General features: G+C 42.5%; 1 protein-coding gene across 3 annotated transcripts in view; it reads right to left on the bottom strand.

Moving 5' to 3' along the window:
• Positions 1 to 13,754, bottom strand: part of LOC102511548 (ankyrin repeat domain-containing protein 7) — a 29,465-nt gene extending 15,711 nt beyond the window's left edge. Inside the window, exons 1-4 of one of the 3 annotated variants that reach the window (XM_032488237.1) lie at positions 13,688 to 13,754; positions 9,971 to 10,060; positions 8,340 to 8,487; positions 4,755 to 4,842 (exon numbers count right to left, since the gene is read on the bottom strand). The gene's annotated coding sequence lies outside the window, so the exon portion shown is untranslated. Of the gene's footprint in view, positions 1 to 339; positions 359 to 4,754; positions 4,843 to 8,339; positions 8,488 to 9,970; positions 10,061 to 13,687 lie in introns of those variants that run through there. The other 2 variants (XM_032488234.1, XM_032488235.1) reach the window with 2 other exon arrangements.
• Between the last annotated feature and the right edge of the window lie 12,293 nt (positions 13,755 to 26,047).

Genomic DNA, 26,047 nt, shown 5'->3' with positions numbered 1-26,047 from the left:
AACCTAGACCTCCCTCCTGTATTCCAGACTCAAATACCCATTGCCTCTCAATGTCATCTCTTGGAAGTTTAATAGGACTTCTCCTGGGCCGGCCCTCCCCTGGGCCTGCCCTCTCCTAGGGCTGCACTTTCCTGGGTTTACCCTCACCTGAGCATGACATGTAATTTGCCTGCCCTCTCCTGGGCCTGCCATCACCTGGTCCTGCCCTCACCAGGGCCTGCTCTCTCATGGACCTGCCCTTTCCTGTGCCTGAACACACCTGGTCCTGCCCTTCGACCTGCCCTCTCCTGGGCCTGCCCTCACCTGGTCCTCCCCACTATCTCCTGGGCTTCCCCTCACCTGGGCCTGCCCTTTCCTGGGCCTGCCATGTCCTTTGCCTGCCCTCCCCAGGCCTGCCCTCTCCTCGTCTTGCCCTCTCTCTCCTGGGGAAGTAAGCCAGAAAGAGAAAAAAAAATACAGTATGAGATCTCTCATATGTGGAATCTTAAAAAAATAAAATTAAATAAATATGAAACAGTAACAGACTCATAGACATAGAATACAAACTTGTGGTTGCCAAGGGGGTGGGGGGTGGGAAAGGACAGACTGGGAGTTCAAAATTTGCAGATACTGACAGGCATATGCAGAATAGATAAACAAGATTATAAAGTATAGCACAGGGAAATACATACAAGATCTTATGGTAGCTCAGAATGAAAAAGAATGTGACAATAAATATATGTATGTTCAGGTGTAAGTGAAAAATTGTGCTCTGCACTGGAAATTGACACAACATTGTAAACTGGCTATCTTTCCATTTAAAAAAACAAAAAGGATGAAATTCTGACATGTGCCACAACATGGACCAATCTTGAAAACGTAATACTAAATGAAATAAGCTAGACAAAAAGGGACAAATGCGGCTTGATTCCACTTATACAAGATACACAGAATAATCAAATTCAGAAAAGAGAATGCTTAATGGGGCTGTATCGGGAGGAGGGATGGGGAGTAACTGTCTAACGGGCACAGAGTTTCAGTTTGGGAAGCTGACATGGTTCTGGAGATGGATGGCGGTGGATTGCACAACAATGTGAATGTACTTATCGCCACTGAACTGAATACTTAAAAATGGCTACAATAGTGAATTTTATGTTATGTATATTGTACCACAATTTTATAAGATCAGTAATTTTTTATTATCAAGGAATGTCATGGAAACTATGTATCTGTGACGAAGACTTAAAATTCTAAACTGTCAAACTTTGCTGCATTGTGCTAAAATTATATAAATTCAACACAGAAAAACTGGCTACTACTTACTGATTAGAAGCTCACTTTGCTGTTGTTCAGCACATTATAGTAATTTTTAGGGTGTTAGTATGTACCTCATTTATAATAACCAAAACACAAGTACAAAAACATAGCCAAAAAATTCATCAGGATCAGTGAAAAGCACCTAAGTTCCTGTACAACGACCTCTCCTGACAATTAGCAGCACAAAATCACAACGGTTTCTTTCACTTCCTACTAGAAGCCCTTGAAAACAAAGAGAAAATTGGGATCACTATTAAAGTGGATAAACAGTAATTATGCAGGTCAATGTATTACTGTTTAACAGATACAGTTATCATTCAACATTTTTTAAAACGTGGAGTCCACGGAAAAACGAATCAATTTTACTCAAGAACTGACGTTCATCTTGATGTGCTCTCTCTGGAAGCTTGCTTTGCAGTCTCTAGGAGGTGAAAGGAACACTTTATATCTCTCATCAATCAATATCTGAATTAACATATTTTAAAGATAAAACCCAAGAAAGAAAGTTATTAAGAGTGATCTCTGTCATTCAGATGAGACTTGCTCTGTATACAGAAAGCATCACTAGTTGCACTGGAACAGATTCAAAATACCAAATATCACCAAGTGTGCCCCACTTTCGCTTCCGTTGTGCCACCACAGTCAATCATGACTGTTCTTTAGGCAAAGCAATGAAGATTACAATTAACCCAAACTTACAGTAAGGGAGTAAAATTCATACCGGGTTATGAGAAAGAGGGATGGGTGGGAATAAAAAGGACATGACAGGTCTATGGTGACAGCGTAGTGCACAGCCTCAGGTGTGGCCCCTCCTCAACACGCAGCTGCAGGATCCCCTACTCTGCTGAATTCTGGATTCTTACACCCCCTTAACTGATGTTTCAAAGGCTTCTTAATACAAGCTGAAGCTGATCTTCATCTACCCCTTCTACCCAAATCTGCTCCTTTCCCTGAGGTTCCTCACAGGCTCATGTTAAGCTGAAGTTCAGAGTCATTAATCCCCTCTCCTTCACCCCATACCACATTCAAATGATCAGTAAGTTCTCAAATCCACCTCCTCTCACTCCACGACCACTGCCATGCCCAGCTCACGTCCTCACTGAGTCACACCTGTACTATTGCAGTACCCCGCCAAGTGCTCTCTGCTTCCGGTGTCCCCTCCCCCTTCCCCCTTCCCCACCCTCCTCTCATAGATCCTCCTAGGGTCCACAGAGCAGTCTTTATGAAACACAGTATCACATCAGCTCCTTGTTGAAAAACCTTCAGTTGATTTTGTGTGAAATGTTTACCAGTCCCAATTCTTTATAGCACGTCTTACAAAATCTTTCCAAATCCGGACCTAACTTCTGTCTCTAGCCTGACCTGCCTATACATGGACAGTTGTGCCCCCGTAGGGCTGCCAGTTCCTCTCCTACAAGCTTGTTATTTCTTCACATCCCTGTGCCTTTGCAAATGGCCATCTCACTCCCTGGGAGGACCTCCCACTTCCCCACTCCCTATCCACGCCATGAGTACTTTTACTTACCCTTTAAAATTAGGTTCATGATGTCACCTACACATAAATTACAAGGGAAAAAAGAGATGTCAGGGTAATGCAGAGACTAAAAGAGGGTAAGAGCCTACACAAATGCTCTGTGGAATAGTGTTCCTGGCCTGTTTCACAATCATACGGCTAGGAAAAAACAAGAAGCCAATAGTAACCATTTTTTTAAATTAAAAATAGAACATCCCTATTCTTAGCTAGGTGACAGTGTTTAAAAACTGATACATAACACTTCACACCCACGACGATGGCTACCATCAAGAAAACAGGAAACAACATGTGTTGGTGAGGATGTGGAGAAGCTGAAACCCTGGTGCACTGCCGGTGAGAATGTAAAGTGATGCAGCCATTATGGAAAATGGTACGGTGGTCCCTGAGACGATTAAAAATAGAATTACCATTTAATCCAGCAATATCATTTCTCAGTATATATCCCGAAGAATTGAAAGGACTCAAAAAGTATTTGCACACTCATGTTCATAGCAGCGTTATTCACATGAGTCAAAAGGTGGGAGCAACCCAAGTGTCCATGGATGGATGAATGGAAAAACTAAATGTGGTGTGTACATAAAATGGAGTGTTACTTAGCTTTAAAAAATGAATGAAATTCTGTTATGTGCCACAACACAGATAAATCTTGAAGATCTTATGGTTTAAGTGCAATAAGCTAGAAACAAAGAGGACAAATACTGGGGAGGGTATAGCCCAGTGGTAGAGCACACACCTAGCATACACAAGGTCCTGGGTTTAATCCCCAAGAACTTCTCTAAAAATAAATAAACAAACCTAATTACCTATCACCACCAAAAAAAAAAAAAAAAGACAAATACAAACACTGATTCCTCTTATATGAAGTATCTCGAGTAATCAAACGCATAGAGTCTAAAGTAGAATGGTGGTTGCCAGGGACAGGGAAGAATGGGAGTAATTCCCTAATGAGTTTGGGAAGTTCAAAAAGATCTGGAGATGGAAGGTGGTGATGGCTGCAGAACAATGTGAATGTATTTAATGGTAATAAAACTTATTTTACAACAATTGAATAGAAAAAAATTTTTGAAAAACTGATAGGACAAACTGTTGGCAAGAATGCGGAACCACAACTCTCATACATCACTGGTGGAACGTGAAATGCCACAATCACTGGGAAAACGCCTGCTAATTGCTTACAAAACTGAACTGACGCCTACCCTGCGATATCCCAGCCCCACTCCTTGGCAGTGACTGCAGGGGAAGGAGAGCATTTCCGTACAAGCGTGGTCACAGCAACTGTACTCGGAATAGTCAGAAGCTGGAACTAGCCCGGGTGTCAGTCACCAGGAGAACGGCGAAGCGGTGCTGTCTTCCTACAGTTCAACAGTGCGCAGCAGTAACAGGCACAAGGACTGACACGTGCAGTGACAGAGATAAGCCTCAAAACCATTACGCTGAGTGAAAGGAGAATTCTACTAGAGTAGCTACTGAGTGATTCCACTAGTACGAATGAATAAAACAGGCAAAACTCATCCACAATGGAAAAAAAATCGGAAGTGTGGTTATCTCTGGGGGATGGAAGTGGGGACTGACTGTGAAGGGACTTCCTGGGTTGAAGGTGATGTTCTCTATTTTGTTGGGGACTAGGGTTACACAGATGTATGCATTTGTTAAAACTCAATAAATGCCACAACTAACACTTATGCATTGCGTACGGTTATTTTACCTCAAAAAAATGCCACAAAGAAAGCAAATCTAGTTAATGATACATGTGATAGAAATACTTACAGATAAAATGTACCCTGTCTGCAACTTACTTTGAGACATAGGAAATTAAGATGGAATGATGAAAACTTAGTTTTATACATCAAATAAAAAAACATGGGAATGATAAATGAATAGAGGGCTAGATAGAAACATGACAAAGCACAGAGTAAAATCTTACCTCTAGCATTATTAAAAAGGCACCATGAATATCTCCTTTCTTCTCAAATAGTTAGGCAGTGACCTCATGAAGCTGATACTTGAGTAATCTAGGAAAAAGGAAATGACAAACTTTCATAAATCTTGTTCACTGAGTTAGAAGATTCTATTAAGAATGGAAAAAAAAAAAAAACCCTGGATAATAAAACATGAATTCAAACCCCAGAAGTATGCTACTTTACAGAATAACATGCAAATATTTGACTTTCTAGTCTTGGAGTGGCCCATTTGGGACTCTAACTGAACCAAGGTCATTCATTTTTTTCTACTTTATTTTAAAAGTTGTTTGTGAACCTGAATTATGTGTATCCATGACATAAAAGGTAAAATGAATATATAAACAATAATAATATACACCAGAAATTGACAAGTATAACTACACACAAAATACTTAGAACAAAATGACAATGAAACCACTACACATTAGCTTGTGGGATCTCAATAAAAATTCATAAACTAAGTTTCTAGGGAGTAAATGAGAAATAGCAATTAAGCCACGATAAAACAAAGAAAATAAGTACAGAAAAGAATGTCACAATCAACAGAGAAACAACAGAGGTTTTTAAAAATCCCCAATTAGTCTTTGGAAAGACTAATAAAGTAGAATAATACTTTCTTACCAAGGAAAAAGAGAAGCACAAATAACATATTAACAGGTAAAACAAGGAAAATATGTGATCATCTCAATAAATAGAGAAAAAAATCATTTGATAAAATGCAGCACAGCACCCATTCTTGACAAAAATAAAAATATAAAACACTCTAACCCAAACTGGGAATGGAACTTTTGTAATTTAATAAAAAAAAAAAAAGCTATCAAAATACTACAATAAAAGTCATATTTAATATAAAATGGTAGACACACTCACTTTTAAATCAGGAATGACAGTGCACACTGTCATTGCCTCTTTTCAGTAAAACCCCAGAGCTCCTAGACCTCTGACAGGAGACTGAAAAAAGCATCAAGATTGGAAAGGAAAAAAACTACCATGGTTCTCACAAAATATTACAGTCATAATAAAAATCTAGACGCTATTTGAATGAAAAAATACTTCAGCCTCGTAGCTAGATACAAAACAACATGCTAAACTTAGTAACATGCACCAAAAGTAATCAGTAAAAAATGTCATTTTAAAAAATTTCCTTTAGAATGTTAATAAGTGTAAGTATCTGGAAACAAATTTAAGAAAATATGCCAAGAGACAAGTAGGATATTATATAAAGTGATAAAACCTCACCAAAGAGCACAAGGGGCATTTTAAAAAGGCAACCATGGTCCTGGATGTGAAAACAATACCATAAAATGTCAATTCTCCTGAAATGAATCTATAAATTCAATGCATTTCTTCATCAAAATCCTAGTTATAAAGGTATGTGACAGTGTGATTCCTAAACTGATATGAAATAGTAAGAGGCCAAGAACAGCCAAAGGGTTTTAAAGAAAAAGAATGACGAGGGAAGAATTTTCTTTCAACTAATAAATCTTATTCTAAAGCTGTTTTCATTAAAATCTGTGGTATTAGTATAAGGAAAGAAAAATGACCAAAAAAGAACAGAATCCACAGAAACATCTATGTATATTTGGGATTTTGGTATATGGCATTAAAAATAAGGGAAGAAAGGACAATAAAATGACATGTGGACCATCAGTCATCCACATGGAAAAAATATATAAATCCCTCTCTTGGTCTGTTTACAAAAATAAATTCCAGATAAAATGTAAAAAGCCAAACTATAAAACTCATATAAGATATCCTTTATGCCATTAAAGTAGGAATAGAAATAAAAGTCACACACACAAAAACTTAACTTTAAAGGAAAATACTGATAATTAAATTGGAAATCACTGAAAACAAATTTAAAAAATACGCCATAACAGCATGGAAGGAGGCACCTCCAACATAAAAGAGCACTTAGCATTAGAAACCCAGAAATAACAAGAACTTCGAGAAATCAGCACAAAGGGCAAATCCTCACTAGGAAAATGGGTCAATGATGTGAACAGATAGTTCAGGGACAAGAAAACCCAAAGTGTCATTGAACACATGGAAAGAGACGCAGTGTCACGAGTGATCAGTGAGAGCCATCAGAACTGGCAGGAATCAACAGACTAAAACAACAAGGCTACGTGTCATGCTCCATCAAATAAAAAAAGACTTAAGATGTCTGAATATTAGGAACATGCAAGGATGTGGAAAAACAGCAAACTAAAAACACGGATGAGGAGAATGGAAACAACTAAGAAATCAACTTGGCAAAAACCAGTGGAATTAAGCTACTCTGTTGTCTAAAGAATCCCACTTCCTGGGATATTAAGGCACATTACCTAGAGAAACCTCACCTGAGTACCTAGGAGATAAGCACAAAGGTGTCCCATGGAGCAGTTTGTAACGGCCAAGGACTGCAGACAATCAGAACATCCATGAATAGGGAAATATATGAACTGTGGCGGGTCAGTCAGTAGACTGCTTTTATTTATTTATTTACTTTTTTTATTGAAGTATAGTCAGTGTACAATGTTGTGGTCAGTCAATAGACTACTGTATAAAGATTAAAATGAATGAACTACATCTGTACATATAAAAATAGATAAAAATTAATAAAAATTTGCATTTGGATACATACACTATATCATTAATACAAATTTTTAAAAGATATAAAACTGTATCTTGTGTTCCTTAGGTAAATGCACATATAGGAAAAATAAAAAATATGGATGGGAAGGAGAAACTGCCTAGCTTCATGTGGGTGATAAGCTCAGGGGGACATAACAGATAATGGGTGCTTTATTTCTAAGACAAACAACAAAACAACAAAGATAGAAGCCAGTACAGCAGTGTTCACACATATAAAATTGGGTTGGTAGGTATAATATATGTATACTTCTATACATTTGAAATATTTCATAATTAAAAATTTGTAAGTGTGTGGGGAGTTCAGGAGGTGGATGTGGAAAACGGAGGTTACCGTTTCAGGAGTACTGACAGCAGAGGAAAGATCTGATTGAGGCTTAAAAACAAATCTCAAGCAGGGAATGTGCTGCCTCTTTCCGTAGACTAGAATTCACGTGTATATGCGTACACACAGGTACGCGCGCGTGTGCACACACATTCATTTTCATTTGGAAACAGAACACAAGGAAAAGAGGATCCAGGCAACGCCTGTGCTAAGGCTCCTGGCTGCCACTCAACCTGTAGGTCCTGGCACAACAGGACCATGTGACATCAGTGCCTGCAAGTTAGAGCGTGTTTTGTTCTCTTAGTATTTTTATGGTATTCCTTTTTCCACATTTATCATGTTGGCTAGAATGGCTGTGAACCTTGACTAGTAACAATGATGGACATGTGCTGTTTCTGATTTTACTGGAATAAACACAGAAGAACTTTATCACAGCAATGGAGCCCATGCACCACGGAGTCAGACTGGGTTTAATCTCAGGTATAAACTTAAGCAGATTAATTTAATGTGAGTCTCCCTTTGCTCATTTATACAATGGTGAATGATTAAGGGAAGTTGACTCTTGCCTCCTCTACACCACTGGTCTCACCTGAATGCTTTCTTCCAGGCGGCAGCACTCCAGGCCTGGCAGCATCTCTATAACCCGGTTGGGGCTGAATGGACACAACAGCTCAGTGAACGGCTCTGCGACACATGGAGACGTTTGCAGCAATTCCTGATTTACAAGGACATCTTCTCTGAAACAAAAAGCATTATGTAATCACATCTATAACTAAGGCTACAGGTAAAAAGTATGTTACCAAGACTGCTTTTTGGCCAGGTAAAACTGCAAGTTACATCAGAGACCTTCTAAATCACAGTATTTCTCACTTTAAGTGGAAAAACAATCTTCAGTAACAATATTCAGTGGCAGCGCCTCTAAGTCTTCCTCACACTACAGGGTTAATCTTCTCTAAGCTGAATCTAATGCTATAGTTCCCTTGCGTAAAACACTTAGTAATTCTCCAGCACACAGAAGATTCAGTATATTATTTCTTAGCTTTACATATTAAATTGTTCACTGTAAACCCCCAAACCCTATTTTCGAGTCTCTATACTTCTAACTCCTCCCCCCGACATATTTATAGCTTCATCTTCTGCTATCGCCCCCACGTCATCCTCTGAAAATGCATGTCGCTTTGTGCCTTTAAGTCTCTGCACACCCAGGGCCCTTTATCTAGAACTCCTGCCCAATTCTCTGCCTAGACAACTAATACCAATTATTTAAGCCCAGTTCGTGCATATCTAGGAACTCTTGTCTGACTCTCTCAATCTCTGCTCTTGTTCCTGCAGCACTTTTTTACTATGTCTGGTGTAGAGCTTTTAACACTGTACTGTGCTTATACAGGTACTCCTCTGTTCCATATGAAAAAATTAAAGAAAACATTGTACACTTATCTGTGCCCCCCAGAGCCCACCATACTGTGGTGGTGGGGGCACAGTAGTGGGAAAATGAAGCGTGTCAATGAATGAACTCCATATCTCTATCTCTTACACCAGCTGCCTCCCACTCACTGCTGTGGTTTTCATCTTGCGCATGTGTCTCCTACTACTATTACTGCCATGTGGGGACCCTGGGTTGTGCTACATGTCCCTGTCACTGTCCTATTCCCTATCTCTACCACTTGTGGCCATAATGGTAGTGAGCAAAGCACTCTCCCAGCAGTGCTGTGGTAGTGGTGAATGGAATACTAGCTCCATGATACATACAGTACTTCCAACTGAGCATCTCAGCATTCAACATTAATACAGCTATATTCCAATTAAGATTTTCCAAGAAAAATTCTAGTCATCATTAACACAATGCGAGGATGACAGAAGTCTGAATTACGTGAAACCCAAAGAGAATACCGTTGCAGCTACTACAGCAGAAGATATGGGGGGGTGGGGGGGGCCTCCATGGTTACAATGTCTAGGGTGAGTGCAGGTCACAGCTCCAGAAATGTTTCTGTCATGTTAGTATTTCTAAAGCATAAAGATGAGTATCCTCATTTCCAGACTCAAGAGACCCACAACTGCTCCCAAATTCCCCCTCCCCACACCACACACACAATGTGCAAAAATTGCTATTAAAAGGAACTATCAATTGAAGAAATGATTACAAGCAAAAGTTCTTAAGTACATTTTCAATAACTGTCTCTCCACTACGTATTTTTTCCCAATATATTCTGCAAAATTTACCTGAAGTTTTTTAAGGACTGTTTCAATCTGTTTAGAAAAGTGAGTAGCAACCAGCTCTGCAGCTTTACCACACTTCAGGGACACAGGTTCCTGGAATGAAAGGCAAAGATAAAATGATCTTTAACATTAAATTTAAATAGAATTTCCACAGATGTGAAGCATGATCACCTCCTTCAAAATTTTCATGAGCTTCTGCACTACCTTTCAGGAGACCTCAACACAGGGCCTCAATTTTAATTAAAGGCATATTGCAAATAAGCAAAATTTTAAAAGTACCATGTGAAAAACCTGATTTTGATATAAAAGGTAATTCAGAATTCTTAGAAAATGAAAGCAGTAAACATTCAGGACATAGGCGACGACACCTACAGGATGAAAAGGAAAAAACACCTCCCCAAATTCCCCTCAGTGCATTTCACCCTTGATCTTAGAGTCGTAACTTTAAAGAAATGAAAAAAAGGAATATAGCTGTGATTTCTCTGGCTAAGAATTCTGAAATTTTACCTCTGATGCCTGGTGGGTTTTGAAGTCAGAAGTGTCTTAAGAAAGGAACTTAAGATCGTAACTCTAAGAGGTTGACCACTCTTCATAAGGCCTATTTCTGTCCAATCTAAGACCTCCAATCTGCCCTCTCCTTGAACTTTCCTCAGTACCACTGGCTCTTCTTGTCTTCTTGAAACTCTCTTCATGCTTGGTTTCTGTGACACTGTTACACCTTTTCAATTGCATGTTCTATTGCTAAAATGCAAAGATTGGCTACAGATAAACATATTATATTCCCAAATAAAAGTAAGTTATTATGACTGCAAAATTTATGATACATCTAGTAATTTCACGATAGTAATTGTAGATGAATAATAATTAGCTGATAGAAATAACTATAGTTTTTATACCACTTTATACATTTCAAAACAGAGAAGGTAGTATCACAAATGAAAAAGAAAATGTTACTACTGATCTTCAGACGTTAAGAAGAAACTATTATGAATTAATGTTGAGAATCTGAATGGGTAAATTCCTGGAAAAATATAATTTACTAAGCTGATGTAAGAAATGGAAAAGCTGCGTTGATTTTTAACCACTGAAGAAATTGAATAAATAGTCAAACATCTTCCCATGTGGAACACTCTAGGCCCAAACAGCTTCACTCTAAGTCCTAGAAATCATTTAAGGAAGAAGTATTCCCAACATTACATCTCATAAAGAACAGAAAAGAGGGAAACTTCTTCAGCTCACTGTATAAGGCTAACAAAATTTTGATACCTAAACCCAACAGAAGATAACAAAGAAAAGGAAAATCACAGATCAATCTTAATCGTGAACACTGATACAAACATCCTAAATAAAAACAAAACACAAAATGTATAAAAAGGATCATACACTAGGATCAAGTTACAGTTATCCAGAGTTCAAGGGTGGTTTAACATCAATAAAATTTATAACAAAAATATAAGGGAGAAAAGGTAATAAAATTTACTCTTGAGAAAAACCATTAGCATACTAGAAATAAAAGACTTCCATAAAAAATTTTATAGTAAATACTGCACACGTTAGAAATAAAAAAATTTTTAATATTAACAATAGCTTTGTTGTGCTAATATACAGTTGTAACAGTAAATCTAACAATCTAGAGATGAAAAATCTCTACAGAGAAAATTTTAAAACTTTATAGAAAGATACCTGAATAAAGGGTTATGCCAAATGGTCACTAAACAGAAGACTCATGATGTAAAGAATTGAAGATGTCAATTTAAACTGACACTGAATGACAGATTCAATGCAACCCCTATTAGAATCAGAAGGTTAAAAACATTTTTGGGTGGGATTTGACAAGTTGATTCTAAACTGTATTTGGAAGCATCAAAGGTTAGGAACAGTCAATACTCTCTTAAAGATATCAAGACTTATAATAAAGCAACAATATTTAGGACAGTGTGGTACTGATGTAGAGACGAAGATCAATCAAACAGAAGAGGGTCCAGAAAAACAGACCAAGCACGTAGACCCTTGCTACACTCATGTTAAGGCCGCACTGCTGAGCATGGGGAAAGGCAACCTTTCAAAATAACTGCTGCTGGGAGAGCTATGCATCCATATTTTTTAAAATTAGATGGCTCTCCACCTCAAACCATATACCAAAACTGCTTTCAGATGGATGTAAGATTTAAAGATGGGGAAAAAAAGAAAACTTCTAGATAATAATATAGGAGAACTTCTCCTTTGATATGGAAAGAAAAAATTATTTTGACTACTTGAGGAAAAGAAGTTCTTATTAAAAAGAACCATAGAAAAAAGCCAGAGGATATTTATAACAGGTATCACTGACAAAAAGACTTAACATCCAGCTACATAAAGAACTCCTACAGATCAATTAAGACAAAAGACATTCCACCAGAAAAATGGGCAGAAGACTTGAACAACCACATCACAGAAAGGAAATTTAAATGGCCAACAAATATAACAAGGCCACCAATCTCATTAATAATTAAGAATATGTAAATTTAAAACATAATGAAATATTACACATACACTAGATTGACAAAATTTTAAAATCTAGCAAGAATACAGAGCTAATAGCAAGGGGAGGAGGGTTGCCCTGCGGAAGACTTTGGATTTGCCCAAGGCTTCCTTGTCTCCCCAACACCTGGCTTGTGGGCACCCTTTGCTGTCCCCAGTGGCAGGACACACACTTCCCAATTTACTTACTGGAGGTTGGTGAGATGGGGTCAGCTTGTACGGTCAGGTGGCCCCCACCCCCTGCCCACCTGGGGCAGCAGAGGCCACCCCCAAGCCAGGCCGCAAGGGAGACTGGAGCAAATAGGCCAGATTCTCCAAGGCAGGCCCCCTCCCCAGCTGCCCCCTGCTCCCTGACTACACCACGCCCGCCTCCTGGGAGCTGGCTGACCACCAGATGAGCATCCTGCGAACATAAGGAAGCAGAGCCAGCCCCCAGGACAGGACACCTTCCAGATGGGAGCAAATCAACAGGATACAACAGGCAGACCTTTCTCCCCGAGCTGCCTGCACCGAGGATACCGCCCCTCACCGCCCCCCGCACCCTAACAGTACCGCGTCGCCTCCCAGGAGCAGGCTGACCGCCAGACAAGCACCCCACGAATGTAAGGAAGCAGAGCCAGCGCCTTCGAGATGGGAGCAATCAACAGGATCCAAGAGGCGGACCCCTCTCCGCGCCGCCTCCGTAGGTGGTACGGCCCCCCCACCCCCCCGCACCCTGACAGCACCTCATCACCTCCCAGGAGCAGGCTGACTGCCAGACGTGCACCCCAAGAACATGGGGAAGCAGAACCCGGCCCAGGCCGCGGGAGAATAAAAAACAAATCCACGTGCTTGCACTGGGCAGCCCCCATCCCACCGCGGCTGCAGCCTGGGCCCCATGAACGCACCACCAGCCTCCCGAGAGCAGGCCATGACCTGAGGGCCGGTCGGAGGCGCTCCGGGGAGTCCCACGCCCTCCCATCTCCCGGGGGTGTCCTGCTTCCCCAAACCCAGCTACAAGTGGCAGCGAACAAATGAAGAAATGGGGTTCAGGGACTACAGACGTGGGAGGTGGGGCACCACGAACCTACCTCGGGGTCCTAACGGGCCGCGCGGCCTGGGCCTCACCCACACACCCCTACCTGTGCGCCTCCCCAACTGCGCAGCCCAGGCCTCACCCGCCAGCTCCTGACCAGCGTACCCCCACCAGCGTCCCCTTACCTTCCCGGCGCCAGCGGCAGCAGGGGAGGCAATGGCAAGCGACGGCCCAGTCCCCAGGCCGTCTTCTTCCTCCAAAGCTGGTCCAGGAGCACCGGGCTCCCGCCCAGCTTCCATAGGCTCTGGGCGCGCTCCCGTGTCCGCGCATGCGCAGCCCCCACCCCCACCCCCAGCAGCACAGACCCTCAGGCTGGGGCTCCTGCTGCTCGGGATGTGGCGAGTGGGGCCTGGTGGGCCAAGCGGGGCCGGGCGGCGGGTCGACAGGGTGGCGGGTCGACGGGGCTCTTTGTTTTCACTTACAGCAAGTACCAGTGGTGTGAAGTCATCCTGTAAACAGCAAAAAGTTTATAATGTACAAAATTACATAATTCAAAACTGAGTGTAATACTTGTAACAGTCTCTGAACTTAAGCATATCACATGCAGTAAGTAAAGAGTAGCCCCTCCCCCACCCCTCTGGGCTCCTACTCTTTAAAACGTACCTCCTTGACCTCTTCAAAAGATTCACTGTGAAGTTTACTGGCTCCAAGAAGCTTCCCTTCTATCAGTGTCTACCAGGCATTCCTGTACTTCATTTCTTGGCTCTATTACTCTCAAAACTCTCAACACGGCTCCACAGAGAACCATTTAGCTACTGAGTCAACTGCATTTTTAAGGAACCAGGCTGAGGGGAAAGATAGACTGTCTGCAATATGCATAACCTATCCAGCTACAATCATGACCAACCTCATCAGGTTAACAGACATTCCAATGGGAGTATGATTATTTGCATGTACATGTAAAGAAAAAGTTTTTCTTTAAAAGCAACTTACAAATCTAATTTGAAAAATTCAGTCCCATTCTTAAGAGATTATTATAAAATATGAAATAGATCATAGTCTTTAAAATCTTGAAGTAGTTATCAAAATATACTATAAAACAGGAATTGTAGAGTCAAATGCTTACAGAGGCAAAGTAGGTGACTCATGTAACTGAAGGTCCCAGGTGAGGATAGCAAACCGGAGAACACATGCCCCACTAAGAAGGGGCCGCCTCTGCACAGCAGACCACACAGCAGCCTGAGCTCAAAGGGGACCAGATTTGTTTCTTTAGAAGTCTGAAATGCACATTTCTGCACGAGTCTCCTAAATTTTAAATGTTGATTCAATGTGTGGAGGCAAACTGAACATACCCAGGCACCATGTTTAGTCTACAGCCCACCTGAAGTTTTCTGTTTGCTGTGTTTCCAAACAGTTGGGTATAAAGCAAATATTTGGACATAAAACCTTTCCTTTCTTTAGTATCATGTTTTACAGAAAATAAACTGGGCCCCAACATGTCATAAAAATTGCTATTAAGACTCATAATACCCACTATGAGAATTTTTCCAATGCCTACTAAAACTACAATCTGTCTGTATCACAATTTCCCTTATTTTTAATCAAATGGACAATTAGTTCATAAGATGGCTGAAACTAAATTATTAAAACAATTCTCATCTGTCACTAACTTCATGGGTTTGGATGTTTGAAACTGCCATCTTGCACGGTATACTTACATATAATAGAATACTATTCAGTCATAGAAAAAAAAGAATGAAATAATGCCATTTGCAGCAACATGAATGGACCTAGAGATGATCACACTGAATGAGGTAAGTCAAAAAGAGAAAGATAAATCCCATGTGATATCACTTAATATATGGACTCTAAAATATGATACAAATGAACTTATTTACAAAACAGAAACAGACTCATAGACATTGAAAACAAACTGATGGTTACCAAAGAGGAAAGGGGGTTGCAGGGGGGAAAATGACCAGTTTGGGATTCGCAGATAGCAATTACTCTATATAAAATAGACTGAACAACAAAATCCTACTGTATAGTATAGGGAACTATACTCAATGTCCTGTAATAAACCAAAATGGAAAAGAATATGAAAAAGTATGTGTGTGTGTGTGTGTGTATACACACACGTATGTAAAACTGAACCACTCTGCTGTACCCCAGAAATAAACACAACACTATAAGTCAACTATACTGCAATAAAAATAATAAAACTGCATTTTGATTATGCCAGCGCTCAGTGAATCTAACAGATACATTCCAAGATCTGCCACACAGCTTTAACCAAAAGAAAGGTCATGATTTAACTATGATCACAGTCAGGAAAACCCTGTTGGCCTAATGACTTGGATGGTAACAAAAGGTGCAAAATCCTTAAAGGGCTCTACTTATTAAATCATTCACCATAAGCAAATTTCTAAGACTGAGTGTCACTGAATGATCAGTGATTGGAAGGAAAAAGGAGTTATTCTTCAAGCCCACAGATACTGCCAATAATATTCCTTTTAACTTGTCAAGCACAGAAGCAGAGATGGATAAAAGTCAGGCTTATGTGGCTGGAAAGGAGAGCACTGAAGAAGTAGCATCTGTCAAATCTCCCACTCTTCTAGAGAGGTCTTTTTTTGAGATCTGTGAATTTACAGGTATTACACGTATCCATTCAACAGTTCTTAACCAAGGGTTTTATCAGAATCTCAAGGAACTATTTCTAAATATCCGTGGTCCAGGCCTTACCAGATTTATTCAGTCACAATCTTGAGAGTAGAGCCTAGGCTTGTAAATTTCTTGTAAATTCTCCCAGGTGATTGTGGTTCATCAGCACAATTCTAGCTGAGAACTCATGCAGGAGACAACCGACCACTGCAGTCTCATTTCTTACCCACGTGGCCAGTTCCTTCTCTCATTTGAGGATCTGCACAAAGAAAAGTGTGAGAGATAAGTTACTTAACAAAACTGCATTTCATTGTCCTGGGTAAATAGCGGTAGAACAGGGGCTAGTCAATTCAGAAGCAACTTGATTTTATTATCTATGCATTCCTTACTTCCCATCAAGACATCCTAGATTTGAAAGCCAAGTCTAGACTCTTCTCTAAGTGGCTGTTTCTGCCAGAATAGGACACTAGGCCAGTTAATTATCTGTTCTTCTCTCCTACTTCCCACTTAATCATCACCTGTTCACTGCCAGTGTGATTTCCTCAGAGTCCTCATAAAACTGATCTCTCCCAAGTTTACAATTCACTCCCTCTTTCCCAAAATGAGAATGATTATCCCCGACAACTGAAGAGTAGCTTGCCCACCTACATAAAAAGAAGGAGAAGGAGAAGGAGAACAAAAACAAAAACCTCCTCTTGGTAATTCCCAATTGTCCAATTTCCAAACTGGCCTGTATATTTCAACTGCTCTCTCCAGTCTGTTTCTTTTTTTCCTCTTAAGCCTTGGGCAATGAGAAAGAAATCACTTTTATATAAATCATTTTTTAAATAAAACAGGAACTTACCCGCAGCAGCAAGACTGATTATATTGTCAGGTGTTTTTGTTTGAGTATTAAGACAAAGTCTATTTCCAAGGCAAGTTTTGCTTTCTTCTATTTTTATGCTAATCAGAAAGAAATTTTGAGTGGGGAAAAATATCTGAAAAAAATTTTTATTTGCAACAAAAGCAATGTTTTCATAAATATCTGCCATAAATAAATAAAAGAAAGCTGTACCTTTTAATGCTTCGATAGAAATCTCATTATTTAAAGTGAAATCTCAGACAATTAAGTTCTTTCCAAATATTTTCACTCAGGGAGTACCTGAGCCTCCAATATGTAAACCTGCACCTACTATATCAGCGGAGGGCATTCCTGGCAGGGCTGCAGCAGCAGGAGGCAACTGATGTCCCGGAGCAAAAGCAGAAGGACCAGCTTCACCATCACCTGCTCCCCATACGTAGCCACAGCCCCGCTGCGAAGCTGCTCCAGGCTGAGCGTGGAAGACCCCAAGGTGTACACGGCCGGCCACATGGCCACCAGCACCAGTGAACATCCCTGCTGGCTGTCAAACATGACCTGACCTCACTTGTCCTGATCGCAGAACTGGGGGTCCTGGGGTGTTCAGGGCCTGTGGCCTACTGCCTCCCCTGCCCATGTGCACTCACCCAGCTCCCCTGCTGGGTACTGGGTCTCCTTCCTCCTTCCACCCACCCAAGTAGCACCTCTGCCTCCGCACGCAGTCAGCCCCCACCATCACTTCACTACCCCCAGGCTTTCATCTTCTGTGGGCTCTGAGCCTACCACCCATTCCCAGGCACTTCCTAATGGAGCAGTGTTCCTTCCAGGGTAGAGGAGGGGCTGGGAGACAGAGCTCTGCCCTTTCTGTGGGCACCACCTTTCACTAGCCCCGGCCTTGGCTTTGGCGTTGTTTCTATGGTTAACAGGGCCTGAGATATTGTATTCAGTATACATACTATAAATGTAACACCTGTAGCTAAAAAAGACCCTGTATTTCAAATTATTTTGTAAATAAAGCTAGTGGAGCTATTATACCTTGTTTCTTGTTTCAATATTGGCATTGGAGGAAAGCAGCTTTGCCGCAACTGAAGTATTTGCAAACAAGGCAGCGTAATGGAGAGCAGTGTTGCCAGTGATGTCTGTGAGGTTTGGGTCGGCACCACCTTCTAGCAGAACCGTCCTGTTACCATGGAAAGAAGAGTGCAGGAATGGCAGGGGGTGGTTGGGACTGACTGTCCTCAGAAGCTATATTCATCTAGCCCCCTCCTCCCACCCACTTACATTCTGATGCACTGAGTCAGCCCAGTTTTCCGTGTCCCTGGCAGAAATGAGGTCCTGCTCTGTATAAAGTTGGTTCCTACCACTGCAGGAGCTGGTGAGAGTGTGTTCTCACCCGACCTTGCAGGATGGGCCTCTGGGCGAAGAGGAAGTGAGCAGGACATGGGGCTTCTCTGGGCTGCGGGGAGAACGCTCATAAAACACCTTCATGATTCCTTTTTTGGGATTCAGGATGGAGATCGTAACACTGGGAAAAACCAGGCCTCTTCTTCACCCTCTCACCCTCTCCTTCCTTTCTCCTAGAAAGATGAGGGTGCCCTGCTGGCCTGGCAGTACAGCCCAGCTGGGGCTTCCTGACTGTGAGCTCAGCTCTCAGCTCCACTGTGACTGATCATCAGAGATCCTTCAGTCTTCAGCCAGGTGCCCTCTGCTTCCAGGTACCCTGTGTTCCTGCTGGGCCATAAAGCTCTTTCCACCCCACACCTCCCTTCCCTTCTGCCTCTCACAGGAATATTCTGAGGCCAAGTTTAGGTGGATAAAATGGCCACATGCGTGATTTCTAAAAATTCTGCACAATGGCTGTCACTTAAATATATCAATCTACCATCCGGAAGCTCCCTCCCCTCTGCTGTAAAAACATACTTGGAGATGAAACTGGGAGGAGAGGCATGTGGCCAATCTCTGCCAAAGGGGTCATCACTTTGTGGGCAGTGGAGACCTCTGATCTGCGTGGAACCGCCCTGTTCCTGTGCTCTGGCGGTGACATCTAGCATGGAACACGCAAGCTGGCTTGCCCGGGTGCCGACAGCAGCCTGCCTCATAAACGGAAACTCCAGACAGGAAGTTTGAAACCCTGGACATGATTTCTGCCCTGGCTGAGGTTTTTGTGTGTCCCCAGCAGGTCCTTCCTGTGTAACCTATTTCACAGCAGTGGCTTAGGTTTTCTCAGGTTTGGGGTGCTCTGTCCATTGCCCCTTATCTCCTACGATTTAAAGTGGCTATTGATGGTATCCTTAACTGTCTCAGACATTTGTGGAATGCTGCATAGTTTGGGGGTTGCTTTCATTTCTTGTTTGATATTCACAACTACAGATGTCATGATAGATGACGACGTGGAGGTAAGTGGCCCACTCAGAGTCACAGAGGTTGTTGCTGCATAGGAAAATAGTTCAGGTCCCCAAATTTCTGGTCTAGTGCTTTTTTTTAAAACTACATCATGCTCCTGGGGGAAAAGCTGCGGTTATATGCAAGAGGCCTTGGGGATATGGGACGGGGCCCAGGTTTACCTGGAAGTGCTAAGTGCAGTGGGAATTGGGTACCATGTGCAGTAAGAGGGAGCTTACACCTCCTCACTGACTCAGAGGCAGCGATGGCCTCCTGGCGGTGTTGGGAACCCACCAAATAATCATAGCCTCTGACCTCCCGGAGGACACTTCATATTGGAAGATCATGGTTGCCTCCCCCTACCTTTCCCAGAGCAGAACATACTGGTCCAGGCTGGCAGGGGCCAGCAGCATCTCCAGAGGATGCTCCTTCAGGACTCGGGGATGAGGCCAGGTTCTGTGTGGCTTGCTTCCCTGCCTTCTTCCATTGCTGAGGCCTCCCACCTTGGGTAGAATCTCTGAAGGGCCTCCTGCCTCCCCACTTCAGCCTGGTGACTTACCCCAGGGGATGGGTGGCTGTAGTGGGCCCAGTACCAGGACTCCCAGCTGGTGGTGGGGCTTGCCCTGGGCTAGGAGGTTCTGTGTCTTGCATCCCTCAGGGAAGGTCTTATCTGTTCCACCACCATACATTGCACAATAAAGGGGATTGAAAGAAGAATAAAAACCTACAAATCTTACTCGATCAAAATAATTGTCATTAAAAAGCCTAAAGGTGAAAAACACTTGAAATTCAAAAGCAATATAAGTAACCCAGAAAGGTTAACAGTATATTAAAAGAATTCATTCACTCTTATCCTATAAACAGTTACAGTTATAGAAATACCAAGGGGACAATCAAGTGTGTTTTACCTAAAGGAGTCTTCTCCTGATCTAGTGGATGGGGAATGAAAAAATGCCAGTCTGCTTATCTGCACTGTAACCACTAAACAAAGCTCTGGTATGTTGTATATTTTTTTTAATGCACTGTCCTTCAGTAGTAATACTAGGATCATTCCATATTTTTTCTAGAGACAAACTGGGATTTCAAAACACTCTCCTAAAAATTAAGTATTTCCCCTTCCTAAGGTTTATACCGAGAATGGTCACTGCCTTGGGGAAATTAAAATATGGGCTATAATGGTGACTATTTAAATAATTAATATACTTCCTCCATAGTCATTATTAATTGCTAAAAGAGAAATGTAATTATATATATATATTATATATTATTTATTTATATGTATGTGTGTGTGTGTATCATCCTTGAATGCTGTGCAGGAATCAAGGAAAGACAAAAGCCAGAGCTCAGGGCTGGGCCCAGGCCTCTCATTTCTTTGACTATACTGACTCCTGATGGCAATGGAAGGATTCCTTTTTTTTTTTTTTTTTAAACAAAGCAGCTTATTTTCGTTGTGTGCCTTAACATTATATCCCCTGGAAGGAATCCTCTCACAATGCACGTGTGTATTAAATCCTCACATTGCACACTTTAAATATCCTACAACTTTGTCAATTATACCTCAGTAAATCTAGAAGGAAGAAACACGACATCACCACTAGTAAGTTCCTGATCGATATGCCTGTCTTCACAAAGGATAAAGACATTTACAGAATGTGGAAAAGGGGACATCATGTTTAGTTCAAGACAAATGACGATTATATAGCTTTCACGCACTCATTTACTACGTACTGACGTGTACCTGTGTGCAGAGTCCTGTGCTACTAGGTCCCAAAGACACAGGGAGAACAGGCCCCACACAGACTCTCCATCAGGCCCTGTCTACTAACAGTGACAGGCATGGACCAAGAGAAGCACAGAGGGCAGTGGAGATGCCAGTGGGGCTGGGCCACCTCAGGCAATGCCCAAAGGAGGACAGCAAGCAGACAAACAGCATTCCAGGCAGAGGGAACAGCACAGGGGAAGGCTCTGGGATCAGACAGATGGGTGGGTTTAAGAAACTTGTGGAGAAAAAAAAAAAAGAAACTTATGAAGTAATTTGTGCCTAAAGCACAGAGATCGAGGATAAGGATGGCATTTGACAAGACCTAAGAGGTGAGCAAGGACCAGCTTTTGTGAATGATTTTTCATTTTGCAAGCACCCAAATTTAATTAAGAGCATTTATCTTTTTTTTTTCCTACTAAAGCAATATGACGCGTTGAATCCAAAACTCACTACATGAGAAATCCTACAAATCTTTCAACCTACAATCTCACATCTTCCAGCCTTTCTCCACTATTGTCCTCTCTCCTCTGGTACATATTCTGTGTACCACTCACTGAACAAATTAATCCCTCTAAGGCTGCCACCCTTAGGGCCTCAGAGACTGTCCTGCCTGGTCATGGAGCAGAGGTGGCCTCTGAATGGACCAACCATGGACACCTGACCCAGTGACCCATCTGTAGGGGGCCAGCCACCCGTGCAGAGGTCCTTGCAGCACTCTGAGGTTGGAGGTTATTCAGCTGAACCAATGTGCTCAGTCTAGACTGCGACTAGAGAACACCTTAGAGGTTGGACAAGAGATAGGGCAATGGAGCTGGCCACAAGGACAGCCTCTGGCCCCCAAAGCACAGGCCCTCATGCTTACAGCAGACCCTCTTTATCCCGAGCTGGCCTGAGTCTTGGATGCACCTCATGGGCCTCACGGACTCAGCGCCTCACAATTCCTCTGCTATTGCACGACCTCATGTTTTTCTGTTACCCTTGTTTAACTTAATCCTTGTCACATTAGTCATCTTCCCACACCTCTGAAGACAGAGATCACATGTTTAGCCTCCTTGTATCTGTCATGGCACTGTAAGTCCTCAGCACATACTTGATGGATGGAGGGTGGACGGACGGGTGGGTGAATGGATGGGTGGATGGATGGGTGGGTGGGTGAATGGATGGATGGATGGGTGGGTGAATGGATGGATGGATGGATGGGGCGTTTTTGTGCCCCTGCCCTGCTAGATCTCAGAGCTAGGGGAGTTGGCAGCAAACAAAGGAAATGGTGAAGGAGCTGAGGAGAAGGAAAGACTGGGGAACAGAGATTGATGTGGCCGTTTAAGGTCACTGGAGTTTTTAAAGATAAAGTAGGTTAGCCCAACCGTTCATCAAAAGTCATCATTCTGGGACATAAAATTTACCATATAACAGCTACGTATTTATTACTGTTTTAAATACTGTTTTTAAATACTCAATGTATGCAATAAGTACAATAAACATCATTTAACCAGTTTCATACTAAAATGCAAAGTGTTTTAATCTTGAAATGTTATATTACATAAAAAGACGATTAAACCTCACATATAACAAAGGCTAACCCACTGATAGCAATAGTAAATTAAAAATAAACCACTTGAATTGTCTAGGTGCTCAGACTAATGTTTTTCTGTTCACTGAATAAATGACTTTGGAGGTATTTCCCCCACCCGACCTATTTAAATCATAGTAACATTCCCCCCAGAAAATATATTTATACTCACATTTACTTGAGCTTGAATGGACCAGTCACCAAGTACTGGATGGGAAGATAACTGGGAAGTTTTGGGAACGACTCCAAGATCACTTTCTTCTGACTGTTGGATCAAATTTGACTCGGGGTCCTACAATGAAAACCACACATTTAACTAGATAAAGCTGGCCCGTGTACATGTGGATCCTAAATGGTTATGCATGAGGCCGTGCAGTACACCCAGGCAAGGCACATCCAAAATGTGGGACACAGATGCTTTTGGAAAATGTCAGCTCAATGTGACTAGAGACGACAAATCAAAATTTCTTCTTTTCTCAGATTTTCCCAGGAACACCTTTACTCGGCTCTACTTTTTAATTCTTGGCAACGTATTTCCTTCTACATGAAACACTACAGCATGTACATCACCAAACGTGTTGGTGGTGGTGGTGGTGTTGAGAGAAAATTCCACTGTGGAGATAACAGGCCCCATGTGATGAAGGCCCACGATGTGTCCGGCACTCTGCCTTATCATTACCACTCACACGTGATTCAGTCATTCCAATCCTCCTTCAAGCTAGGATTATCCTCACGCTGTGGTTGAGAAAACTGATGCCTAGAAAGGTTACGTAAGCCCTCAGCTGTAAATGAGAGCAATGGTCCAATACCACAGCCCCAGTAAATGGTGGAATACAGGATTCAAACCCACATGTCTTTTCACTCAACAAAAGTGTGCCACAGGGGTGTTTACCAAGTGGGTGCATGCAAAACAGTTTAGTCTTCTTATGCTCTCCCAGACCACAAAAGCTTCATGCAATATTCATCCAAGCCAATCCGGCAGTCATCCCAGACCCCCCTCACCTGCCCAGACCTGTCAACTCTGCCTCTTTAATTTCTCTCAAATTTGTCTCTTTCTTTCCACCCTCACAATCAGCCACCATAGCCTCTGTTCTAACTATTGCAACTAATCTCCTTCCTCCAGTCTTGCCCCTTAATCCATATTCCCCCGACAGTGTCATCTATCTGAAACACGGACCTGTGACTAAGGCTAAGTGATTGAAATGCTTGGCACAGTTCCTGGTATGTAACAAGCAGTGAGGAAACACTGGCTACGATCATTAGACCAGTAGGTAACGATGACTTTTGTCTACAGGATGAGATCCACACTTCTTGGCATAGTTTAAAAGGCTTAGGAAGCTGACCCCACCTACATTTTTAGGCACATCTTCCTCCAAACACAGATTTGTTTGCAATTTGTCCCCAGGGCCCTCTTGGCCTTGGCAACTGCTGTAGGGAATGCCAGCTCATCCTTGTCCAGCTTCTCGCCTTCTGGACGTGCCTGCACCCGGCAGGAGAGCCCCTAAGTTCACCTAGAGTTTACCCCTCTTGACATCTATTATTGTTTAAGGCACTCATTTGTTTTCTGGGGTTTTTTTTGTTTTGTTTTGTTTTGTTTTGGTGTTTATGTCATTGTTATTTTTTTGGTTTTGGTATTTCTTTGTTCCCTAGACTATGAACTGGCAGCCGGGATCAAATATTTTCCCTTGTTCTTATCCTCTGACTAGAGGTAGTGGGTTGGCCTGGTTATTAGAAGCCATAAGAAACCTCTCTCCCTGAGCGAGGGAGAATGTTAATCAGCATAAATACAATGCTGAGAACTGAGCAGAAAGTGGTCTAGGGAGCCAGGAACGAATTGTTAAAACCAAAGACCACAAGCAGGTCAGGAGTAAGCAGGTCACTGTCCTCGCCAAGCCCGGGGGCAGGCAGACACTGTCACCAGGCCTGGCTCTCCTGTGCCTGCCACAGCGTGATACGTGGGAGGGTTAAAGGAGTCAAAGGATCAAACACAGATGAAGACAAAGAGCTACTAAAAACATGCTGTCTAGTACCTAAGGGAATGCAAATAAAACAATGAAGCCCGTTTTTCTCCTGTCACACTGACAAAAATAAAAATATTAATTCCCAGTATTGTTTAAAATGTAGGGAAACAAATGTTCCTAGTTCACGGATGTATTATTTTCGTGAAGGTGCACATTTCTCCCACAGTCCTACAAGCAAAGGAAATCAGAACCAAAGGGTGATGGCCTGGAGGATCTGGAGGGATGGGAGGGAATGAGACGATCCGTCTTACGTCCCAAGCCTGTCCTGGACCTGGGCACATCACCAACAAGGAGCACACAGAGAATGTCTTTAGAGCACATTGGGATTTGAACAGGCAATGCACGGTGGCATCGCAGCAGAGCCCTGCAACTGCGTGTGGCCACCCCCTGCTGGGATGCACACAGGCCAGCCAAGTACGATGTGAAGCATGCCCGTCACAGCTGGAACAACCATGTGGCTGGAGACACTGGAAAAGTGGTCTCCTATGCTCTCTGAGTCATATCTGGATGGCTTTGGCTCTCCAACAATCCCCTCTGCACAGCACAGCGCCCGCTGCCTGTGCCAAATGTCTCAAGCAATGAACTCCCTGGCTGGAGGATGTAAGTATTTCTGCCACTGCCAGGAGTCCTGGATGATGCACAAAGTGTGTGTCTAGCACATCAAATTAGAGATGTCAAATCACTTTAACAGAGATGGCCTCTCACCTGGCCAGGGATGAGGTTCTGGGTTTGCCACCACTGCTCCAGGCCAAAGGGTCAGAGCACAGTCACAGGGCAGACCTCAAGCCAACAGCACCAGCTCCCACAAGGTCATTCACCTGTACCAACAGCAATAACCTTCTTCGGGAAGAGGAGGTGAGGGTAGAAGCCAGCAGGCCAAGTGCCATCAGGGTGTTGAAGGCACTTGTTTACACAGCGTAAGGATAGACAGGCCAGAGGAAGCTGAACTAGGGCAGAGGTCTACTCCACCATAGAAAGGCCTTTGAAGACCCTTTGCTTCCTGAGGTCAGTTATCAGGGCATGCGAAATGAGTAACATCCAATGATCCTCCAATAATATGCCTGATACATGCTTTGATGGTCAATATCTTAGCTACATCCTCCAGGCGTTCTTGGCTGGGCAACACGGCTCCCCCAGATTTGGCTCCCGCAGCTCTAAGGTGCGCTTCACACTAGCCTGCAGGTGGCACTGTGCTGGCAAGTGCGACTGTCCAAGTCAGGAGCTTTCATTACACTAAAGGCTCACTTTTCTCTGGGAAATTTTTCCAAGAAACCAGCTATCCCACACTGAAAAATGTAGAAAACATCACAG

Source organism: Camelus ferus, chromosome 10, assembly GCF_009834535.1.
Source record: "Camelus ferus isolate YT-003-E chromosome 10, BCGSAC_Cfer_1.0, whole genome shotgun sequence".
Taxonomy (NCBI): Eukaryota; Metazoa; Chordata; class Mammalia; order Artiodactyla; family Camelidae; genus Camelus; species Camelus ferus.
The sequence above is the reverse complement of the archived record's forward strand: the minus strand, read 5'-3'. Positions and strand labels throughout refer to the sequence as shown.